The sequence below is a fragment of the Lygodium microphyllum genome, chromosome 4 (genome assembly GCF_053477565.2).
Source record: "Lygodium microphyllum isolate KBCC chromosome 4, Lygodium_microphyllum_v1.1.10, whole genome shotgun sequence".
NCBI lineage: Eukaryota > Viridiplantae > Streptophyta > Polypodiopsida > Schizaeales > Lygodiaceae > Lygodium > Lygodium microphyllum.
In genome coordinates this window covers 135,853,255-135,876,120 of record NC_141138.1, presented here as the reverse complement: position 1 = coordinate 135,876,120, position 22,866 = coordinate 135,853,255, and the positions used below count along the sequence as shown (strand labels likewise).

The following is a 22,866-nucleotide window of genomic DNA, read 5'->3' as shown; positions in this document are numbered from 1 at the left end:
TCCAATGGCTGCAAATCACACCAGCAACCTCCCCTCCCTCTCCCTTGCACGCTGAATTTATAGAAATGCTTCTCTTCAGCCTCTAAAGACGTTTTTCAGTCTTGCATGGGCATTTTTGACAAGTGTTAACCTTCCCAAACGCTTTTTCCAATATTTTTCATAATTAAATATTAATTTTCAATCTTTAAATACTAAAAATTAATCTAATAATTATTTTAAAGTCCTAAAAACTAATTTGACTGGCCAATAATTAAATTGGCTAGGCAACTTCCATTCCCGAGTGTCTCTATGTCATCTTTGACCATTAGATTGGTATTAGGTACCATTAAACGCCACTTCTCTACTATCACCAACTGACACTTATGGCCAAATGGATGACCTAGGCCAACAACTAGCACCAGATACCACCAAGTACTTATGCAGCATAACTTATAGCAACTTTTACCTTTGACATCCCGTGATTTCTCCAAGTCCCTGGCTCGTAAATTTACTTTAATCCCAATTGCACCTCACATGTGCATCATTTACTTAATCATGTGATTAAAAATTAATTCACATATTAAGCAAGGTGGTTCCATACGTATAGATACGTACTATACGTCGTTCTGTAAAGATAAATTTTTTATATACGTAAAAATACGTACCTTTGTAAAAAAATAATAAACAAGATGATATTTTAGGGTGTTTCCCACTGTACATTAAGCATAAAGATATATACATTCCCTACTTAGTACTTATGACCATGTCACATCACAATTGAAACCTTTAAGCATTAAATATTTAACACGTGCATAACACTGAATAGTGAAAACTGAAATTTGAGACTATCAAACTAACATTGAGGAAGTAGACTATCAAACTAACATTGAGGAAGTCTACATGATAAAGAGCCAAAACATAACATAGTACACTGCATCAAACAACGTACAATTGCTAACAAGGAAGTTAGGAATAATCCACCAAGGTGACAAATGTCAAGTCAAGATGGCTCCTAATAGAGCATACATATGTCATAAATAAAAACACCCAACTGAAATATATGAAAATTTAAAATTTTTAGATCTGACTATAGTCACTAGTGCCCATAGTCCATTGCCTAGGCTCTAGCAAAACTCATGATCAGAAGAGGACGATGATGAGGCTAAAGAGAGCATGTCTCCATCCGCCACGACATTGCCATCGTCGTCAAACTCTGGCTCTACCATCACAGGCCTGTAGCCTGGACTGCATCACCTAGATCCTCCTCCTCCTCAGTGTGAATGAGACGAACTGCCTCATTCGCACGTCACCGAGGAGTCCGAATGGGTAGCTTCCCTCTGCGAATACTTTTCCGTCGAGCACTCTCTGGATTTGCAGCTTGCTCATGTAGTGGAATGCTATAAGCACGTGCGCGTGACCTCGTCACACGCCTATCCACCTCCTCCATCTCTCTATGAAGCATACGCAAAATCTCCTCCTGCTCGTCCCTAATATGCTGGTCCTCATCTGTGATCGGATGATTCGGATCAGCCACCAGCTTTATACGTGAGGGATCAGCCTGTTCAAGATGGCAACATAGCATACATTTGTTAACATTGAACAATAATGTAAATTTTAAATACTAATATAGAGATATAATATTTCAAACATGTAAATAGCTACTAGTTCGAACCAGCTTGGCTGTCCCCAAGGCATGGTAGGCGCGCACAAGCCTCATATTGGCCCTGCAATACACTAACTTCTCCAATTGAGAAGTGCAAGGCGATTCCGGATCTTTGTATGAATCAAAGAATAAGCACTCAAATTGCGCTCACAAGCACCCACTGAGCAATCCTGCATTTGCAGGTGTCATTGGCTTAATAATTGCCATTGCTACACTTAAGAGAGTGAAAGAGAGAGAGAGAGAGAGAGAGAGAGAGAGAGAGCACAGAGAGCGAGTTACCTGTGATAGGATACATAGAGCCAAATAAGTCAGACGTAGAAGACCTTGCCGACCATAACTCTGCCACCATGTGAGAGGAAGACTAGTAGCCTCCGAACGCAATGCCACCGCCCGTGAAAATGATGGTCCCAAGTTATTCATGAAGCTGCACATCTCTGCATCTATTTGAAGCTGCTCCTCCTCGTCAAAGATACGTGCGATGAACTTGTCTTTCAGTTACATGAGATGTTGCTCATGGAACAAGCTTGGGGTCTTGTAGAAAGGATAGAGTAAAGCAGCCATCCCATGAATGGGACAACTCATAAACTTCCATCGACTCTCTACAAGAGTCAAGATATCATCTCGACTGGAAAAATCAGCAACATCAAAGTTTAGACACATTGCAAGGCCAATGCATGTGCTGTACTATATAGCCTATGCATTAAAATTTAATAATAAGTAAATAGCATATGCAAGTAGCCATAAAGAAGTACAAGAACAAAATCCAGTACTTACCGCTGCTGGGACAAGGCTTGGCATGCTATGATATGGCTCTTCATCTGCATGAAGAGGTGATAAACCGATCCAATGTGGAGCCCTCCATGTCCATGACTCCTAGCATCACATACATGGGCTGCAAAGCCACTGTCAAATCCTGCACCTCTGTCCAAAAAGACTCATCTAGGATACGTCTTTGAATGGCTTTGGTTGCCTCTTTTTGTGCATGAGACATGTCCCTCCACTTTGGGTCCACAACTGTCTGCAAAAGTGGATCCCTAAGCTTGAAGAGCCTTTGCAACACCAAAAACATGTATGCAAATCTGGTCTTGGAGGGCCGCACCATATCTAGATTACTGTGGCTACGAAAGATGGCTAAAGCCTAATGCTTCTTTCGAAAGAATGTGGTCATCCTAGTAGCATCTGAAACTGTGGGCTGCACCCAAGGTAGTTTGCCTATGTCCTCCATAAGCAAGACTAGACAATGGGCTGCACATGGAGTCCACACAATGTGTGGGAACTCCGCCTTCACCATTTTTCCCATTGCCTTGCAGTTGGATGCATTATCTGTAACAACTTGGACCACAATCTCTTTACCAATCTCCATGATGGCTGTACGAATATGCCCATAGATAAACTCACCTGTGATCTTCTCTCCTGCCTTCCCTGCATCTACAGCACGCAAGAAGTAAGTACTAAGACAAGAGGAGACAAGTATATTTATGATGTGCCGCCTACGTATATCACTCCATCCATCAGAGATGATGGTGCATCCAAACTGCTGCCAACCAGCTTTCACTAGGACCAATACCTTATCTATTAAGGCCTTTTGCTCGTCAAGTGCAGTGGTGCGCATTTTTTTGTAATCCAGTCCACACCATGAATCTGTAGCACTAGCACACACTTGGGCAATGGCCCTAACCATCCTCTTCCACTGCTCAGTCCTTAAGACATTGAAACTGATATTGCACTCAATGAGAGTGCGAGCAATATCCATCTCAACCAACTTCTGACGCTCTCTCACCCAAGACTGAGAATGCACACGTGAAGGCAAGGTGGTTTGCCTAGGCACATACACATCATTAGAACCTTCCTCCTCCTCCTCCTCCTCCTGCATGACATGAGCCCTCTTCCTACTAGCAGATGGCTGCTCTGAGGCAACGGGCTGAGACACAAAACTCTCCTCTACCTATGTAGGAGGATCACCAAACTCCCCAATAAGAGCATCGTGCAAGGCGTCTTGTGTTTTCTGGGATCCTTGGCCTTTTGCTGCTACCCCATTGCTGGGAAGTTCTCAGCAATCAACTTCTCTCGGATAGCTTTTGGCACCTTCTTGCACGCGCTACAGTTGTTTGTACAATTGATGTCTATCAAATGCTTCACCACACGCGTAATTGTACTGGTCAATGTGAAATTATAGAGTTTGCATGACCACCTGCGACTACCTGAACCAGCTTGCCCGAGAGTGTTGACGATATGGAGTATATTGGTATACTCCTTCCAATAGGGATTGACTGGTTTCGGCATGATGGCTCCTGGAGCAAGATAAGAGAGAAAAACATCAGTAAATATGTGCGCGCGCATGCACAAGAATCAACGCAAGTGAGTATGCGCGTGCGCGTGCGAGAGAGAGAGAGAGAGAGAGAGAGAGAGAGAGAGAGGCTCCAGCATGCATGATTGTGAGCCCACAAAGAGAGAGAGAGAGAGCGCAGAGAGAGAAACAGAGAGAAACGAGATGTACCTAGTCTGTGCACGCTGGCGCCTCCTGTAGCTCACGTAACCTACAAACACTGAAACAGTGAACACGTTTGGGGCTTTTGTCTCAATTTGCCCAGGAAAATCCACAAATAACCAAGCCATGCAGAAATCGTTAGACACATCACGTTTTGGGCCCCAAATTTTACATTAAAAAAATGATCAAATTTTTTATGTTCCATACGTACACAAAATGTACGATCAGTATGTACCGTACGGTAACGATCCGTACGTACGTACTGAATCTACCTTGATATTAAGTGAGGTTTCAAAAATACATGTCCTCATGGCAACCCTTCCCCTTGAAATCCTTGCAATCGTCCTCAATTACACTGCCAAATGCACCAAAAGCAAAGTACTACATTGGAATTTCCATAGGGCATCATAGTTAACACAACATTGCGCACCGTTGTTCAACCATTCCATATGCCCAACATATGCTGAAAATTACCCGCCAACATAACATAACATAAGATTCACAAAGAATCTCACAAACATTGCTAGATTATCATGTAACATGTCTATTACTCATGAGCTCAACTCATCTGGCAAAACCAAACCATAGTATAGCGAAAACCAAGCATAAACCATGGCTAAAACATCAATGGCATCATAACATATGCTGTTGTCCATGGAACTAGATGTAAACCATTGAAAACTGAGCATAATCTGATCATAAACCGATCACTTGCTGATCTGAGAACTAATCACAAGCTACTGCAAATGTGACTCCAAACTAATCACAAACTCATTGCAAAAACTGACTAGCAATCACTGCAAAACTAATGCATAACTAATCCAAAAAGTGACCATAAATGATTCTCAAGCTGATAAAAAACGGAGCTGAAACTGATCAGAATTTTTATCTCAAGATTGAGAAAAATTAATGCTAAATTTCATAAGCCGATGCAAAAGTATAGTTCCAGTGCCCAGGTGAAACTCATACTCATCTGCATACATCTCACAGTGACTAGTACACTAAGTAGCAATCTCATGGCAAACATACTGTCGGCGCAATATCTTGGATGCATACTGAATACATCCGAGATCCACTACATACAAGAGTTGTCCTTAACTAGAGGAGGGAAAGTGCTACCTCCCCCTTGAGCATCAGGCAATACTCCGGACCCTTGCTCTGCTGAACCTGACAGAGCCCGAACTAAAGTCGGCTCTAACTGAAAGACATCTAGGTAAAGCTGTAACAACTCACGATGGTCTGCCAAGTCATCCTCTTTCATCCATTTGGCATCCATTGGTGAATAATTCTGAAATTTCACCAAGTATCTCCTAGAAACTTTACCTTTGACCTTTCTTTCCTTATGTGCCAAAATTTGCTCAGGTACCAATATCTCATCTAGCTCCTCAACCTCGAGCTGAATTTCAGCAGACATATCCTCTGGCATATCACCATGAAAAGGCCTCAACAAACTGACGTGAAAGGCAATATGTATCCGCTGATGTGGAGGTAATTTCAGCCGATATGCCACATTGTTGATCTTCTCTAACATCTTGAAGGACCCATAATATCTCATACTCAACTTCGAATACAATCTTTCTCTTCCTTTCATCTTTTTCAACCTTGCCTTTTCAAAACGCAGCAATACATAATCACCCTCTGTAAACTACAAGGCACATATGTGTCGATCAGCTGCCCTCTTTTGCTTTTCTTGTGATCTCTGAAGTGCATATTTTATCTTTGCATAGGCTACATCCAAGTTTTCCACATAACGGTCAGCCTCAAAGATCTTATCCTTATGCAAAATAGGTGGTATCTTCTTGCCACCCTCAACCATCTCAAATGAAGCTTTGCCCGTAGAATTATGCACTGTGTTGTTGTAAGCAAACTCAACCAAGGGCAAATACTACTGCCACTGTGTCTTGTGATCTGAAACATAGCACCTCAAAAGATCTAACACTGTGGAATTTGCTTCTTTAGACTGACTATCTGTCTACGGATGGAAGGATGATGAAAATTTCAGCATGGTACCCATATTCTCAAACAAGCCCTGCCGAAATAAACTAGTCATCCGGGGGTCTCGATCACTAATGATCGACTCAGGCATACCATGATACTTAAAGATGTGCTGCAAAAACAATCGTGCCATATGATCAGCCTTTATTTTCTTCCTCACCGAAATGAAATGGGCTTGTTTGCTATACCTGCAAATGATAGTCCATATCCCATCGTTCCCTATAGGTGTCTTAGGAAGCTCAAAAATAAAGTCCATTGCAATGCTCTACCAAGGCCGATCTAGAATAGACAAGGGCTGCAATACACCCGGCAACTTTTGCCTATCGTGCTTTACCTTCTAGCATACGATGCATATTTTAACAAATTGTTATACATTATGCCTCAAAGCTGACCAATAAAAGAAATGTCCCACTGCCTTGACTATGGCATCAATACCTCTGTGTCCTGCATACGGAGAAACATGACTTTCAACGATAACTCTAGGCCTTAACTGCTTTGTGACACATAATCATCCATGCATCATCAGAAATCCATCTCTTAGCACAAAATGTTCATGCCTTTGAAGTTTGGCCATTGCAAAGCTGATCATAAACATTAGCAAAGTCTGAATCAGCAACATATTGCTCTTTCATGGCATCCAACTCAGTGTGATAAACCATGCTGATAGCTAAAATTTGTGGCTTATGTAACAGTGCATCAGCCACAACATTCTTTTTACCATCAATATGTACAATCTAAAAATGAAAGCTGAAATTTGTGGCTTATGTAACAGTGCATCAGCCACAACATTCTTTTTACCATCAATATGTACAATCTAAAAATGAAACATAGAGAGAAAATTTTCCCATCTCATATGCTTCTTTGACAACTTTGTCTGCGTCAGAAAGTACCTCAAAGTTTGATGGTCTGTCTACATTGTAAAATCAGCCCCCAACAAATAATGTTTCCTCGTAGACAATGCATAAATTACAGCCAAGAGCTCTTTCTCATAGACCTGCAAATTCTTTTCTGCACCGTGGAGAATTCGGCTCTCATAAGCCACAACTCCGCCATCCTGCATAAGAACAGCCCCAATGTTGTGACCACATGCATCACATTGAACTATGAATGACTTCCTTAGATCGGGCAACACAAGCACAGGATCTGAAGTCATCTTTTCCTTCAACTTTTCAAATGCTAAAATTTCCATTGCTGTCCATCTAAATGGCAAATCCTTTTTCTGCAAGGCATGCGATAGAGATGCGATTTCAGCAAACCTGTGTATATACTTCCTGTAGTAAGAACATAAATCCAAGAAGCTGCGGATCTCATGCACATTCCTCAAAGGTGGCCATCATCGTATTGCTTCAATCTTTACAAGGTCCATGTGAATACCATCAGCCGATACAATATGCCCCAAAAAGTGGATTTCATACAAGAAGAATTCACTTTTCCTGTCATTGATAACCAGCCTATAGTCACGTAGTTCATTGAACACCATATCCAAGTGTTTTCTATGCTCTGCCTCGTTCTTTGAATAGACAATCATGTCATCAAAGAAAGTGTCCACAAATCCTCTATGTGACGTGAAGATACGAGCCATCATCCGATTAAAAGTGACAGGAGCATTCGTAAGTCCAAAAGGCATAACAAGAAACTCATACAATCCAAAAGATGTCCTAAAATTTTCTTAGGCACATCTTCTGGTCTAATGTGTATCTGATGATACCCACTTTTCAAATCTATACGGCTAAATATAGTTGCCCCTTGCAATCTATCTATAACATCATTGATCTGAGGAATCGAAAAGCGATTCTTTATTGTGATCTTGTTCAAAGCACGATAATCAATGCACATATGCCTTGAACCATCATTTTTCTGCACCAAAAGCACTGGAGAACAAAAAGGAGATGAGCTGGACTGAATCAGCCCTTTTTCTAACAGCTCCTTTACCTCAGTTATAGTCTCTTCCTATTGGGCTACACTGATTCTGTAGGGTGGCTTATTAGATAGGCTACTTCCAGGGATAAGATCTATGCCATGATCTTCTAGCCTTTCAGGCGGTAACTACCCTGGAAGTGACTGAGAGAAACAACCAACATACATTTTCAGAAATGACATGTGATCCTTCTCTAACTTAGACATGTTCCCGACATTGTCACTAAAAATCTTTATCCTTAGTAAAAAAACCAAGTACGCTGAAAGATCATTTTTCATTACTTTAGAAATGGCAATTGCAAATACAACTGGCACAAATTCACCTTTCAGCTTTACATCAAGTGTGAGTACCTTTCCCTTATGCTGAATAGTGATCTTTTCTGCACGAGAATCAATCACTGCATACATACAGTGACACCATGGCATACCAAGCAATACATCACAACCCTCAAGTGAAGCAATGAAGAACTCTTTACTATCCACATATCCTTGTATGTGCAACTGAAGCTTTCCAATGAGCGGTGTGATAGGCTCTGCATGGCCTTTACATGCCATTCCAACTTCCCCTATGGGTCCCATCTCATCCTCTCTGATGCCTAGACAGGCGGCCATGTCAACAAAGAAGAAGTTGACTCATACACCATTATCAAAGAAAATCAATGCATGTTGATCCCTAAATTTGCCCCATGCTTTGCACAACTCAGTAGGATTATCATTGGGCTGATCACTAACAACATCGGGCACCAATCCCACTGATGTTTTAGGCTTCTTTCCTTTAGAATCTCCCTGATTTTTTTATTTTCCAACTTGCTGCCTATTGGGACAGTTCCTTGCAATGTGACCCTCCTATTCACAAATAAAACATTTATTTGCAGCCATCAATTCCCTACGTTATGCCAATGTTTTTGAGCCCTTTCTTTGTTGTTTTGGCATCTTTTCAAGCTGATATTCAAAATTGCCCCTTTTCTCAACCTTAAAAAACTTTTTATTCGGCATCCTCCCACTTGCTAGGAAGCCCGAATTCTTCCCATGCAACAAAACATCGTCTATAGCAGCAGTCTCTATAAGCGGAGACATGCTAGACACAGTGGCTTTAATACAAAAATCCCTAATTCCTTTGGGCAGTCCACAAACATATTTTTCCACTTACTCATGAAGGGATACGGGGCGATAAATAGTAATAGGCAGCAATGCATCCCAAAACTTCTTATTATATTGCTCCAAATGTTGAGCTAAAATATGCATTACTTGCTGATTAGCCTCTTAAACCCCCCAAAAACACACTAAAAATGCTCTTTTAGAGTAAAACCCTAAAATGGGAAGCTGTTCAAGAGAGTTTAGTGGAAACCCTAAAACGGGGAGCGGTTCGAGAGAGTTCAGTGGAAACCCTAATTTTTGGGGCGCCCTTCCACATCTATAAATAGACAGGCTGCCCCCATTCAGCCATCATCCTTGTTTGCAAGTTACACCAGCCCACATACCCTTTGTTGTTGTTGGCGCCCAGTTTCCAACCTGCAGCCCGCCTCCATCTGCTGTCCAGCCATCATCGACTGCATCCACATTATCTTCAGTCTGTCCATTGCTGTAGGCGACAGCTCTCAGCTGCTGGCAACTACTCCAAACTGTCCCAGACTGCTATTTAGCCTACTGTCCATCATCTCTAGGGTCAGCCAGCTTGCGTTTTCAGCATTGCAGGCCCTGACACTCTCAGACACTGTTTCAGCTTGCTGTTTACAACAAACTGTGCACAATTTTCAGCCTTCGATCAATGGTACACTGCTGCATTTACCAGTTTCCAACCTCCAGACTGTTGCGTTTTGGTGACCAGCCTACTGCCATTCACTATTCAACACTCCTACACTCCGACTGGTGGTCACAGACTTGGGATCCATCTTCGGTGGATGTCACACTCCGACATTGCTCTGCCCTTGAGCACACTATACACTCTTACATTCATTTACAGCATTCATTCATTTTAGAGTTGTGTTCCCTCTCTCCCTTCTTCTGTTTGTGTTTGAGTTTTGAGTTTTGCGTTTAGGGTTTGAGTTTTTGAGTTTTGTGTTCAGGGTTTTAGTTTTGCCCTCTGTGTCAATGTCTGTCTCTTTGTGTTTCTATCGTGGTCGTACACTCTGTGTATCCTCAATGCAAACCCTAGCAGTTACCTTCACATGGTATCAGAGGCGGTGCTCTTGTAAAGAGTACCCTGCGGATATTATGGAGAGCTAGCCTTTGTGTGAGGCACATAATACGACTCGTAACCGAATCACAATGTCCCAGACACCTTCTTCTCCAGTTCCTATGATGTCTTATCAGGCTTCTCCATCATTGGAGGCCCTAAGACGGCATTATGGACTTGGTGAGGAGAACGACACTCCACCTTCACCAGATTTCACTAGCATGACAGAGGACTTTGAGAAGTACTATCGCAACAAGTATGGTGATGTTTACATCCCTCCTACTAGTTTTGCTACCACATCCGAACCGGTTGGTGAGGCTAGCCACCTCTCCGATCATGGAGGACATACGGCATTCGGAACGTCTGGCGATCCATCTTCATCATCTCCGCCAGGTCCAATGTCAGGTTTGTACAATTCTTTTGTGTTGCATGAATCAAAACCCTCGCATGTTTCTTCTTTTGAGGTACAGGATCCGGATGGCTTTGCATATGTGAACTTCAATAGAGGGGGTTCACGAAGCAGACGAAATTCAGGTACATCTACAGCTTCTGTTTCATTTGAGCATATCACACACACTTCTCACTTCCCTCCCGTCCCACCCTCTTCTATATCACACCTTGATCACCTCTCATCATCTTTCCAAAACCTTGGATTACACTCCACATCTGCATCACACGCCCTAGGGGTTGGATCTTCCATCTCCGCTCCTAGCAGTTTTTCCTTCCTCACCCCATTCTCTACCTCTTTGCACCATGGTACTTCGTTAGGGGGAAGCCACCCTTTAACACAATGCCTCTCACCTTTCAGCAAATGAGCACACCCATAACTCCTGGGACGTCTGTGATGGGCATCCCCCTCACTATCCCAAGCTTCACATCTCCCATTACCACTCATACGCAGGGGTTTCCATCCTCAGCTTATGGTGCGTCTTCACACTCTCCTTGGGTTACACCTACACAGGGATTCCCATCTTCTACTCACCGTATTTCCGTCCCACCTCCTTGGGTTCCTCATGTGGCTACCATGCCCATGCCTAGTCAACCCATCCCTACCTATGGATCCATCTTGCACAGTACACGCATGCCTGGTGGGCACTCTGGGGCCCATTCCCAAGTGTACTCCACTCCCCCATCCTACCCCCACTACACTTTTTCATACTATCCATCTCTGAGCACTACCACTCCTGTTGCAACGGCCAAAAATGCCTTCACGGATAAGACACGTTTTAACGGGTCAAATTTCACCACTTGGTCTAATTTCATGCAACAAGTGCTTGAGTCTCAGGGTCTTTGGGACCTCATCATTGGTCTAGAGCCTATGCCGGACCCTTGACTAGCTCACCCTGACTACATCCGTCAATGGAGAGTCCGCAATGCTACAGCCAATGTTGAGCTGATACAGGGATTGCTTCCTGAGTTTCACTCTCACTTGCAGCACTTCCCGCTCGCGTCAGAGCGTTGGAGTCACCTTCTCAACCGCTATGTGGCTCGTGATCGTACTCGGCACATCAATCTCGACTTTGAGCTTCAAGAGTTCTCTATTAAGGAAGGAGATGATCTGAAAGTCAAGCTGATTGAATATAGGAGGTTACTTGCCGAGTTCGCCACTACTGGCTCTTCAAAGTCAGATGACGATCAGGTCACATTCTTCTTGAATAAGTTGCCCGACAAGTACTTCAATTTCATTCAAGACATCATTTTCCAACCTAGATTGCCAACCTTATACAAGTTTGAGTGCCAGTTCTTGCATTACGCGAGGCGATATGCTCAAGTCCATAAAAAATCCTCATCACAGCCTTATTCAGAGTAGAGAGGGTTGGTTGCCTCTTCTTCGGGAGGGACAACCACTAGTGGCAAGAACTCGCTAGATGCAAAGGCAAGCCAATCAAAGGGTGACTCCTCTTCCTCATATGGAACCAAAGAATCTAGACCTATCTGGCAACAACTCCCTAAGAAAAACCGGTTTTACACACATTGCCAGAGAGCAGGCCATGTGGATGAGGAGTGTCGCTCCAAGGCCCAAGGTCTTCCATCTAAAAAGCCTCAGCAAACCGTTGCGACTACATAGTCTAGTGGGGCTACACCTTCCGCTCCTGCTTTATCTCCTCCTTCACCACCCGTCGTTGCTGCTGGACATGTGGCTCGAGTACAACCTCAGCAACCCATCTCTTTCACTACCCCTAAGGGACTGCAGGTTTCAATCCCGTTGCACTTCATGCATCTTTCTCACCTTCCTCCCCACCTCGTTAGGCGTTCCCTTGGTAGAGCCCTGCTACTGGACATACGCAATGGTGGCCACCTTCTTAGACTAGTATGTCTTTAGGTCTTTTCGGATATCCTAGGTCAGTCTAACATTCATTTTTCGCACTCTTAGAGTCGGGCACATAGGATTCATTATCCTTAGTTTTTCCATTTTTTTGTCTTCCGCTGCATTTACTCACACACATATACATTCATTGCATTTATTTTGAGTTAGATTTTCTTTATGTTCTGTTTTGCTTTGGAGCATCTCACCATTAACCTCTGTGTTTATAGATTCTCATCTCTTTTGCAGGGTTTTGTCTTTCAGTATAGGGCTAACTTGCAGATTGCTTTGGTCCTCCCTGGGCTAGAGACGTGGGAATACGCACCATTCCTTTCATGATTTCATCATCCTAGGAGTGCTTGCTCTTCTAGCAAGGTGCTTCATCCACTTCATATTCTTTCATTTCTTATGGTTCTCGGTACCATTTGAAGACCGAAATCGGGCTGCTCTTCCTTCTTCGACATCTACATCCAGGTTGAGAGGGGGTTCCTACTCTTCTTGGTATTCTACAGGCTTCAACACTTTCTTCGACATCGGCTTCTTCCCCCTGTTGTACCTTACCCTTTGCATTGCATAATTACATCATCCTTGTACTAGGGCGCTTGGGCAAGTAAACAATTTTCCCACGATTGACGCTGTCCAAGTTGCACCTCCTGCATGAGCATTCTTCAGCATGTAGCATACTTTACATCTCATTGTGCAAAGCACCACTTGCGCGGATCCTAAGCTGTTTCCACCGGTAGCTGTTGTTACCACACCACCATCCTTCTTCATCACATGGATACCTCATCACCTATTTTCCCTCATCATCACACCCTGAGTGGATGGGTTAGCTTGTACTATTTTGTGATGTGTTGGAATGTATCCTCCCTACTCCCGTCTTCTAGGTCACTTTTACTCAATCGGCCACATCCCATCAAATTTACTTCACTTATTCAAAAAAAGAAAAAAGAAAAAAAAACTCCATCTAGTTCTATCCGCTTTTGTAGGGCTTGGTAGGCCATTGGGCAACTAACGTGCACTCTTTGTCCGATGCCCTGTCCTCTCTGGTGTGACTACTTGGATTCCCTTGGTAAGATAACCATCGCCTTTGTAGTCTTGCTAGGCCACTGGGCAGCCGACGTGCACCCTTTGTCCGATGCCTTGGCTGCTTTGGGATGGACGCCTTGGGTTACATAAACACAATGGCTGGCCTAACCTTTTAGCTCAATTTTGGGCTTGAGAGGGGATGTTGAGCTAAAATATGCATTACTTGCTGATTAGCCTCTTAAACAGCCCCAAAACACACACTTAAAAGTGCTCTTTAATAGTAAAACCCTAAAACGGAGAGCGGTTCGAGAGAGTTCAATGGAAACCCTAATTTTTGGGGCGCCCTTCCATATCTATAAATAGACGGGCTGCCCCCATTCACCCATCATCCTTGTTTGCAGGTTACACCAGCCCACACACCCTTTGCTGCTGTTGGCGCCCAGTTTCCAACCTGCAGCCCGCCTCCATCTGCTGTCCAGCCATCATCGGCTCCAACCACATTATCTTCAACCTATCCATTGATGTAGGCGACAGCTCTCAGCTGCTGGCGACTGCTCCAGACTGTCCCAAACTACTGTTTAGCCTGCTGGCCATCTCCAAGTTTAGCCAGCCTACGTTTTCACCATTTCAGGTCCTGACACTCTCAGACACTGTTTCAGCCTGCTGTTTACAACAGACTGTGCACAATTTCCAGGCTTCGATCAATGGTACATTGCTGCGTTTACCAGTTTCCAGCCTCCGAACTGCTGCATTTTGGTGACCAGCCTGTTGCCATTCACTATTCAGCACTCCTACACTCCGACTAGTGGTCACGGACTTGGGATCCGTCTTCGGTGGACGTCACACTCCGACATTGCTCTGCCCTTGAGCACACTGTACACTCTTACATTCATTTACAACATTCATTCATTTCGGAGTTGTGTTCTCTCTCTCCCCTCTTCTGTTTGTGTTTGAGTTTTGAGCTTTGCGTTTAGGGTTTGAGTTTTTGACTTTTGTGTTTAGGGTTTGAGTTTTACCCTCTGTGTTTGTGTCTGTCTCTTTGTGTTGTTGAGCTAAAATATGCATTACTTACTGATTGGCCTCTTAAATAGCCCCAAAACACACTAAAAATGTTCTTTTAGAGTAAAACCCTAAAACGGGGAGCGGTTCGAGAGAGTTCAGTGGAAACCCTAAAACGGGAAGTGGTACGAGAAAGTTTAGTGGAAACCCTAATTTTTGGGGCGCCCTTCCACATCTATAAATAGACAGGCTACCCCCATTCAGCAATCATTCTTGTTTTTCTGGTTACACCAGCCCACACACCCTCTGCTGCTGTTGGCGCCCAATTTCCAGCCTACAGTCCGCCTCCATCTGCTGTCCAGCCATCATCGACCGCAGCCACATCATCTTCAGCCTGTCCATTGCTGTAGGCGACAACTCTCAGCTGTTGGCAACTGCTCCAAACTGTCCCAGACTGCTATTCAGCCTGTTGTCCATCATCTCCACGGTCAGCCAACCTGCGTTTTCAGCATTGCACGCCCTGACACTCTCAGACACTATTTCAGCCTCCTCTTTACAGCAAACTCTGCTCAATTTCCAAACCCCGATCGGTGGTACACTGCTGCGTTTACCAGTTTCCAGCCTCCAGACTGCTACGTTTTGGTGACCAACCTACTGCCATTCACTATTCAGCACTCCTACACTCCGACTGGTGGTCACAGACTTGGGAGCCATCTTCGGTGGACGTCACACTCCAACATTGCTCTGCCCTTGAGCACACTGTACACTCTTACATACATTTACAGCATTCATTCACTTCAGAGTTGTGTTCTCTCTCACCCTTCTTTTGTTTGTGTTTGAGCTTTTGTGTTTGAGTTTTGAGTTTTTCGTTTAGGATTTGAGTTTTGAGTTTTGCGTTTAGGGTTTGAGTTTTGCCCTCTGTGTCTATATCTGTCTCTTTGTGTTTCTATCAAGGTCGTACACTCTGTGTGTCCTCAGTGCAAACCCTAGCAGTCTTCTTAACATGGTATCACAGCCGGTGCTCTTGTAAAGAGTATACTGCGGATATTGTTGAGAGCTAGTCTTTGTGCAAGGCACACAATGCGACTCGTAACCGAATCACAATGTCCCAGACACCTTCTTCTTCAGTTCCTATGATGTCTTATCAGGCTTCTCCATCATTGGAGGCCATGAGACGGCATTATGGACTTGGTGAGGAGGACCACACTCCACCTTGACCAGATTTCACTAGCATGACAGAGGAGGACTTTGAGGAGTACTATCGCAACAAGTACCGTGATGTTTACACCCCTCCTACCTGTTTTACTACCACATTCGGACCAGTTGGTGAGGCTCGCCACCTCTCCAATCATGGAGGGCATACGGCATTCGAACCGTCTGGCGATCCATCTTCATCATCTCCGCCAGGTCCAATGTCAAGTTTGTACAATTCTTTTGTGTTCCATGAATCAAAACCCTCGCCTGTTTCTTCTTTTGAGGTACAGGATCCGGATGGCTTTGTGTATGTGACCTTCAATAGAGGGGACTCACAAAGCAGACGAAATTCAGGTACATCTACAGCTTCTATTTCATTTGAGCATATTACACACACTTCTCACTTCCCTCCCATCCCACCCTCTTCTATATCACACCTTGATCACCTCTCATCATCTTTCCAAAATCTTGGATTATACTCCACATCTGCATCACATATCCTAGGGGTTGGATCTACCATCTCCGCTCCTAGCACCTTTTCCTTCTCCACCCCATTCTCTAGCTCTTTGCACCATGGTACTTTGTTAGGGGGAATGCCACCCTTTAACACAATGCCTCTCACCTTTCAGTAAATGAGCACATCCATCACTCCTGGGTCGACTGTGATGGGCATTCCCCTCACTATCCCCAACTTCACATCTCCCATGACCACTCATACGCAGGGGTTTCCATCCTCAGCTTATGGTGCGTCTTCACACTCTCCTTGGGTTACACCTACGTAGGGATTCTCATCTTCTGCTCCCCGTATTGCCATCCCACCTCCTTGGGTTTCTCATGTGGCTGCCATGCCCATGCCTAGTCAGCCCTGTCAGAGATCATAGCCTGTTTTCAGGCAGGCAGCAGGAGGCAGCAGCTGCACAGTCCAGCTGCACAGTCGGACTGCCACGTGGCAGTCCGACTGCCTGCAGCTGATTTTTATCAGGCTGCGCCCTATTTTGGCGCCCCATCCTAGGCAGATTTTCGCCTATTTATTGCTGACGTTTTCAGCAGTCTGGCATTCATTCTCTGTCGCAGATTACAGACCGGTGCCGTGCAGATCACTATTCTCTGTCGCAGATTACAGACCGGTGCCGTGCAGATCTCTGTCTCTGTTCGCAGATTTCTGACAGCAGACAGTGCAGACTGCAGCAGACTTCGAGGTGGACAGCAGGTCGCATCGTCGAGGTGGAGACACGCAGTCCAGCGCACTGCGCCCGTGTATATCTTTGTATTCAGCATTCTTTATACAGCAGATCTTCAGTGTACACTGTCTCTTTCTCTCCCTTCTCTCTCTGCGTTCTCTCACTCTCAGTCCTACGCTTCCGCACCGCTGCACTCTGACATGGTATCAGAGCAGTGTTTGAGGGCTGACTGAGCGCAGAATCAACCTGAAGAGGAGTTTCCATCGCGACACAAATTTGCGTTTTTTGCGTTTAAGGGTAGACAAGAGGGCTGCGCCTTGGAACAAGGCTGAAACGAGTGTGGGCGCACAGGAAAGGAGTACAGGTGGTGGATTTGCTGCTGTTTACTGCTGTTTGTCGCGGAGAAAGTTTGAGTTTTCAACCTAAAAGTGCAGGTTTTGCTTTTTCATCGCCTCCGGCGGGTGAAGGAGCTTCGGGACGCTGAAGAGCCTTAGCAGGCTGAGTCTACTCAGTCAGAGGGGGCTGCTTTTGCGTTTGAGAAGGCATTGCAGGTGAAGATGTCTACAGAGATGGACTTGGAGTTCCAGGCGATTATGGACCGGAAGGTGCCTGTCCTACCGGCTCTTCCTACAGATCAGAAGCTCGACGGCGACAACTACCGCATCTGGCGCGTTATGATGTTGGCCATTCTGGAGTCCTATGATTTGGCGGAGTTGGTACAAGAAGATATTGACCGGCCCTCGGTAAGAGATGAGTCCAAACTCTCTTCCGATGCTCGTGCGGAGTTGGCCAAGGCCCAGTCTCATTGGGACAAACTGAATGCCAGGATTCGATCCTTTCTCTTTCTATCGTGCACTACAGCCGTGATCGCTCACATCGAGCACTTGACGGTGGCTCGTGAGATATGGCTGGAGCTTGATCAAATGTACAATCGGATGACCCTGATGAAGAGGGTTTCTTTGGAGGTACAGATGCGGACCTTGTCCGTCAATAAGTCTTCTTCGCTAAGGGACCACATTAACAAGCTAAGGCAGCTACAGATGCAGGTTCAGAATGCGGGGAAGCCGATCTCCTCCGAAGACATGGCGATTACACTCTTGTCCCAGTTGCCGCCACGATTCGGTACATTTTACTCTGCCCTTATTGCTTCGGGACGAGAGTCTACTCTTCGGTGGGAAGAGTTGGTTCCTATGGTCTTGGACCAAGAGGAACAGTTAAAGGGACAGAATGCTTCCAAGACGGAGGCGTTGACAGGTCAAGCCTCTCAGAAGAAGGGGAAGGACCAAAAGAAGAAGAAGGGGGATAACAAGTCCAAGAAGGACAAGGAGAAGGACAAGGACAAAGACTCCACATGCCATATTTGTGGAAAGACTGGCCATTGGAAGAAGGATTGCCCTGACAAAGACACGAAGGACACCAAGAAGAAGGAAACCAAGGATTCTGGAGCGGTGGCTGCACCCTCATCAGCTGCATTTCTACATCTAGTTGTCATTGAGGACGCTTCACCGAATGCTTCTGATACTGCGATGGCGGCTTCCCAATCTCGAGAGTGGATTATTGATAGTGGTGCCTCACGGCACATGACTCCTTCATCAGATGATGTTGCCCAGCTGCGACCTTCGCGTGGGCAGGTTCTCATTGGAGACAGCTCTTCAGTTTCTATTGCAGGTCGGGGTAAGATGCAGCTTATTCCGGATGGACGAGGTGGCACCCATACTTCAGAGGTTTTGCATGTACCAGGATTGGGGTACCATCTCCTTTCAGTCCATAAGATTTGTTCCCTTGGTCTTCTGGTGGAGTTTGACAGTTCTACAGTGCGAGTCCTTGATCGTGAATCGAGGAAGGTTCTATCATCTAGATATGAGGAGAACGGCATTTACAAACTGAAGTCTTCCACTGCCCTCTCTACTCTTCTTCTTACCTCACAGTCACAGTCTGAATTATGGCATGCTAGGTATGGTCACCTGAACTATGACTATCTTCGGAAGGCGTCACGGGGACAGCTTGTTCGAGGGTTGCCGGATATAGTGGTGAGCCAGCAGCCATGTGTCTCCTGCATAAGGGGGAAGCAGCATAGGGATGCCATTCCCCACACCGCTTCGCGGCGGTCTACTTCACCGATGGAGTTAGTATCTACGGATCTATGTGGCCCTATGAGGAATGAGTCCCTGCGTGGGAGCTCGTACTTCATGCTGATCGTGGATGACTATAGCAGGATGACATGGGCCTACTTTTTGGCACTAAAATCAGAAGCTTTCTCGCACTTCAAGGATTGGCTTCTCTTTGAGGAGAACCGATCAGGCCGGAAGTTGAAGACCTTGCGATCCGACAAGGGAGGTGAATTTGTCTCTAATGAATTTGCTCGGTTTTGTGCAAATAGAGGAATTCACCAGGAGTTTGCCAATACGAATACTCCACAAGAAAATGGTATTCTCGAACGGAAGAACCGTAGTGTGATCGAGATGGCGCGCACCATGATGGAGCACCGACAGACCCCCCAGGTTCTGTGGGCCGAGGCTGTGGCTACTGCAGTCCACATTCTTAACCGATCTCCTACTTCGGCCGTGGAAGGGATGACTCCATTTGAGGCGTATTTTGGGTCGAAGCCAAATGTTTCTTACTTTCGGGTCTTTGGGTGTGATGCCTATGTTCACATTCCCAAAGCTCACCGTGACAAATTCGAAGCGGCTTCCCGCAAACAGGTATTTGTTGGCTACAGCTCCCAGTCCCAAGGCTACCGACTCTATGATCCCGTCAAGCGGGATGTATATACTAGCCGTGATGTGCGGTTTGTGGAGGTTCCGGCTTCTTCAACGGGTGAGGAGCATCCCGTTCTTGGAGATCCAGGGGAGAGTTTGGCTCCTTCTACAGTTCCACTGGAGCCTGTGCCGTTTGATTATGATTCTGTTTCTGACACAGAGTCTACTGTTCCACCGGATCCTTCTGAGGAGTTACCACTGGTGGACATTCCAGAGTCTTCTACTGATGGAGAACGACGAGGGGAGGTTCGGCCTCCTCCTCGCTGGGCCCGTGACACACTCCGTGATTCAGGGATCGAGGGGGTTCCTGAGGAGTGGGGACCGCAGGATGGTCCACGGCGGTCACGGAGGCACCAGGCGCATTCTTCGGAGCTTGTGTGCTCCAATTATTGTTTGATGTCCCGCGTTATGCAGGATCGAGAGCCCACCTCCGTGAAGGAGGCTTTACAGTCCGCCCCATGGAAGAAAGCTATGGAAGCTGAGTTGGAGGCTATTGAGAGGAATGGCACTTGGTCACTTGTGCCACGCCCCCTGAAGAAGAAGGTGATTGGAGTCAAGTGGGTCTTCAAGACCAAATATCTCAGTGATGGTACTTTGGATAAGCACAAGGCTCGCCTTGTTGCTAAGGGTTTTGCCCAGCGCCCAGGGATTGACTGTCATGACACCTTTGCCCCTACAGCTCGTATGGCAACCATTAGAGCTGTTCTTGCTTTGGCTGGCCATAGGAGATGGCCTGTTTATCAGCTGGATGTGAAGTCGGCCTTCCTGAATGGTGATTTGAAGGAGGAGATCTACGTTGAGCAGCCTCCTGGCTTTGGTTCTTCAGATGGGAAAGTCTACAGGTTGAAGAAGGCCCTGTATGGTCTCAAGCAGGCCCCGCGAGCTTGGAACGAGAAGATTGATTCGTTCCTCCAGACTCAGTTGGGATATCGGCGGTCCAAGGCCGATCCGCAGCTGTATGTTCACACTTCCGAGGATGGTTGTGTGCTGTTTGTATTATATGTTGATGATTTGATTGTCACAGGTGATGATGCACAGCAGGTCCAGGAGACAAAGTCAGCTTTACATTGGACGTTCGAGATGACGGATTTGGGGCTACTCCATTTCTTTTTAGGACATGAGATTTTTCAGTCTCAGAGGGGGATCTTTCTCTCCCAACAGAGATATGTTCAGGAGCTCTTGGTGTCTTTTGAGATGGAAGATTGTCGGGCCCTTTCTACTCCTATGGATCCGAACTGGAAGGCCACTTCCCACTCAGCTTCTCCTTTGGCGGATGCTTCCCGCTATCGACAGTTGATAGGGTCTTTGATTTGGCTTCTCAACACCAGGGTTGATCTATGTTTTGCTGTTGGGCTCTTGGCAGGGTTCATGAGTGAACCTAAGACGGTGCATTGGCAGGCTGCTCAGAGGATACTTCGGTATCTGAGGGGGACGTCTGATTTGGGGATTCATTACCCCGCAGGGACAGATGGGTCAGATCTTGTACTTGCAGGTTGGAGCGACTCGGATTGGGCCGGTGACGTGGACCACAGGCGGTCTACAACAGGTTACTGCTTTACCTTGGGTGCAGGTGTTATTTCTTGGAGTAGCAAGAAGCAGCCCACGGTAGCCCTTTCGTCTACTGAAGCGGAGTATCGGGCCGCGTCTTCCACCACATGCGAGGTTGTGTGGCTTTGGAGACTGTTGGAGGAGCTTGGGTGCCCCCAGACTCGTCCTACATTGCTGCGATGTGACAATGAGAGTTGCATTGCCTTGGCGAGGAATCCTGTTTTTCATGCCCGGACGAAGCACATTGAGATCCAGTACCACTTCATCCGAGAAAAGCTTTTGGATGAGACCATCACTGTGGAGTATTGCAAGACGGAGGATAATCTTGCGGATTTGTTTACGAAGGCGCTTCCTCAGGCTCTACTTCGGCAACATTCCAGATCCCTCAGGCTTCTGCCCTGTCCAGGCTCTGAGAGGGGGTGTCAGAGATCATAGCCTGTTTTCAGGCAGGCAGGCAGCAGGCAGCAGCTGCACAGTCCAGCTGCACAGTCGGACTGTGCAGTCGGACTGCCACGTGGCAGTCCGACTGCCTGCAGCTGATTTTTATCAGGCTGCGCCCTATTTTGGCGCCCCATCCTAGGCAGATTTTCGCCTATTTATTGCTGACGTTTTCAGCAGTCTGGCATTCATTCTCTGTCGCAGATTACAGACCGGTGCCGTGCAGATCACTATTCTCTGTCGCAGATTACAGACCGGTGCCGTGCAGATCACTATTCTCTGTCGCAGATTACAAACCGGTGCCGTGCAGATCTCTGTCTCTGTTCGCAGATTTCTGACAGCAGACAGTGCAGACTGCAGCAGACTTCGAGGTGGACAGCAGGTCGCATCGTCGAGGTGGAGACACGCAGTCCAGCGCACTGCGCCCGTGTATATCTTTGTATTCAGCATTCTTTATACAGCAGATCTTCAGTGTACACTGTCTCTTTCTCTCCCTTCTCTCTCTGCGTTCTCTCACTCTCAGTCCTACGCTTCCGCACCGCTGCACTCTGACAAGCCCATCCCTACCTATGGATCCACCTTGCACGCTACCCACATGCCTGGTGGGCACTCTGGGGCCCATTCCCAAGTGTACTCCACTCCCCCATCCTACCCCCACTACACTTTTTCACACTATCCATCTCCGAGCACTACCACTCCTATTGCAACGGCCAAGAATGCCTTCACGGATAAGACACATTTTAACGGGTCAAATTTCACTACTTGGTCGAATTTCATGCAACAAGTGCTTGAGTCTCAGGGTCTTTGGGACCTCGGCATTGGTCTAGAGCCTATGCCGGACCCTCGACTAGCTCACCCTGACTACATCCGTCAATGGAGAGTCCGCAATGCTACAGCCAATGTTGAGCTGATGCAGGTATTGCTTCCTGAGTTTCACTCTCACTTGCAGCACTTCCTGCTCGCGTCAGAGCGTTGGAGTCACCTTCTCGACCACTATGCGGCTCGTGATCGTACTCGGCGCATCAATCTCGACTTTGAGCTTCAAGAGTTCTCTCTTAAGGAAGGGGATGATCTGAAAGTCAAGCTGGCTGACTATAGGCGGTTACTTGTCGAGTTCGCCACTACTGGCTCTCCAATGTCAGATGACGATCAGGTTACATTCTTCTTGAATAAGTTGCCCGCAAAATACTTCAAT

General features: G+C 46.1%; 1 protein-coding gene and 1 pseudogene across 2 annotated transcripts in view; both read right to left on the bottom strand.

The window, feature by feature from the left end:
• MENG (S-adenosyl-L-methionine-dependent methyltransferases superfamily protein) overlaps window positions 1-22,866 on the bottom strand; it is a 94,830-nt gene that overhangs the window by 49,559 nt on the left and 22,405 nt on the right. The gene's annotated exons all lie outside the window — the stretch shown is intronic.
• LOC148037662 (uncharacterized) lies at window positions 1,104-3,925 on the bottom strand (annotated as a pseudogene).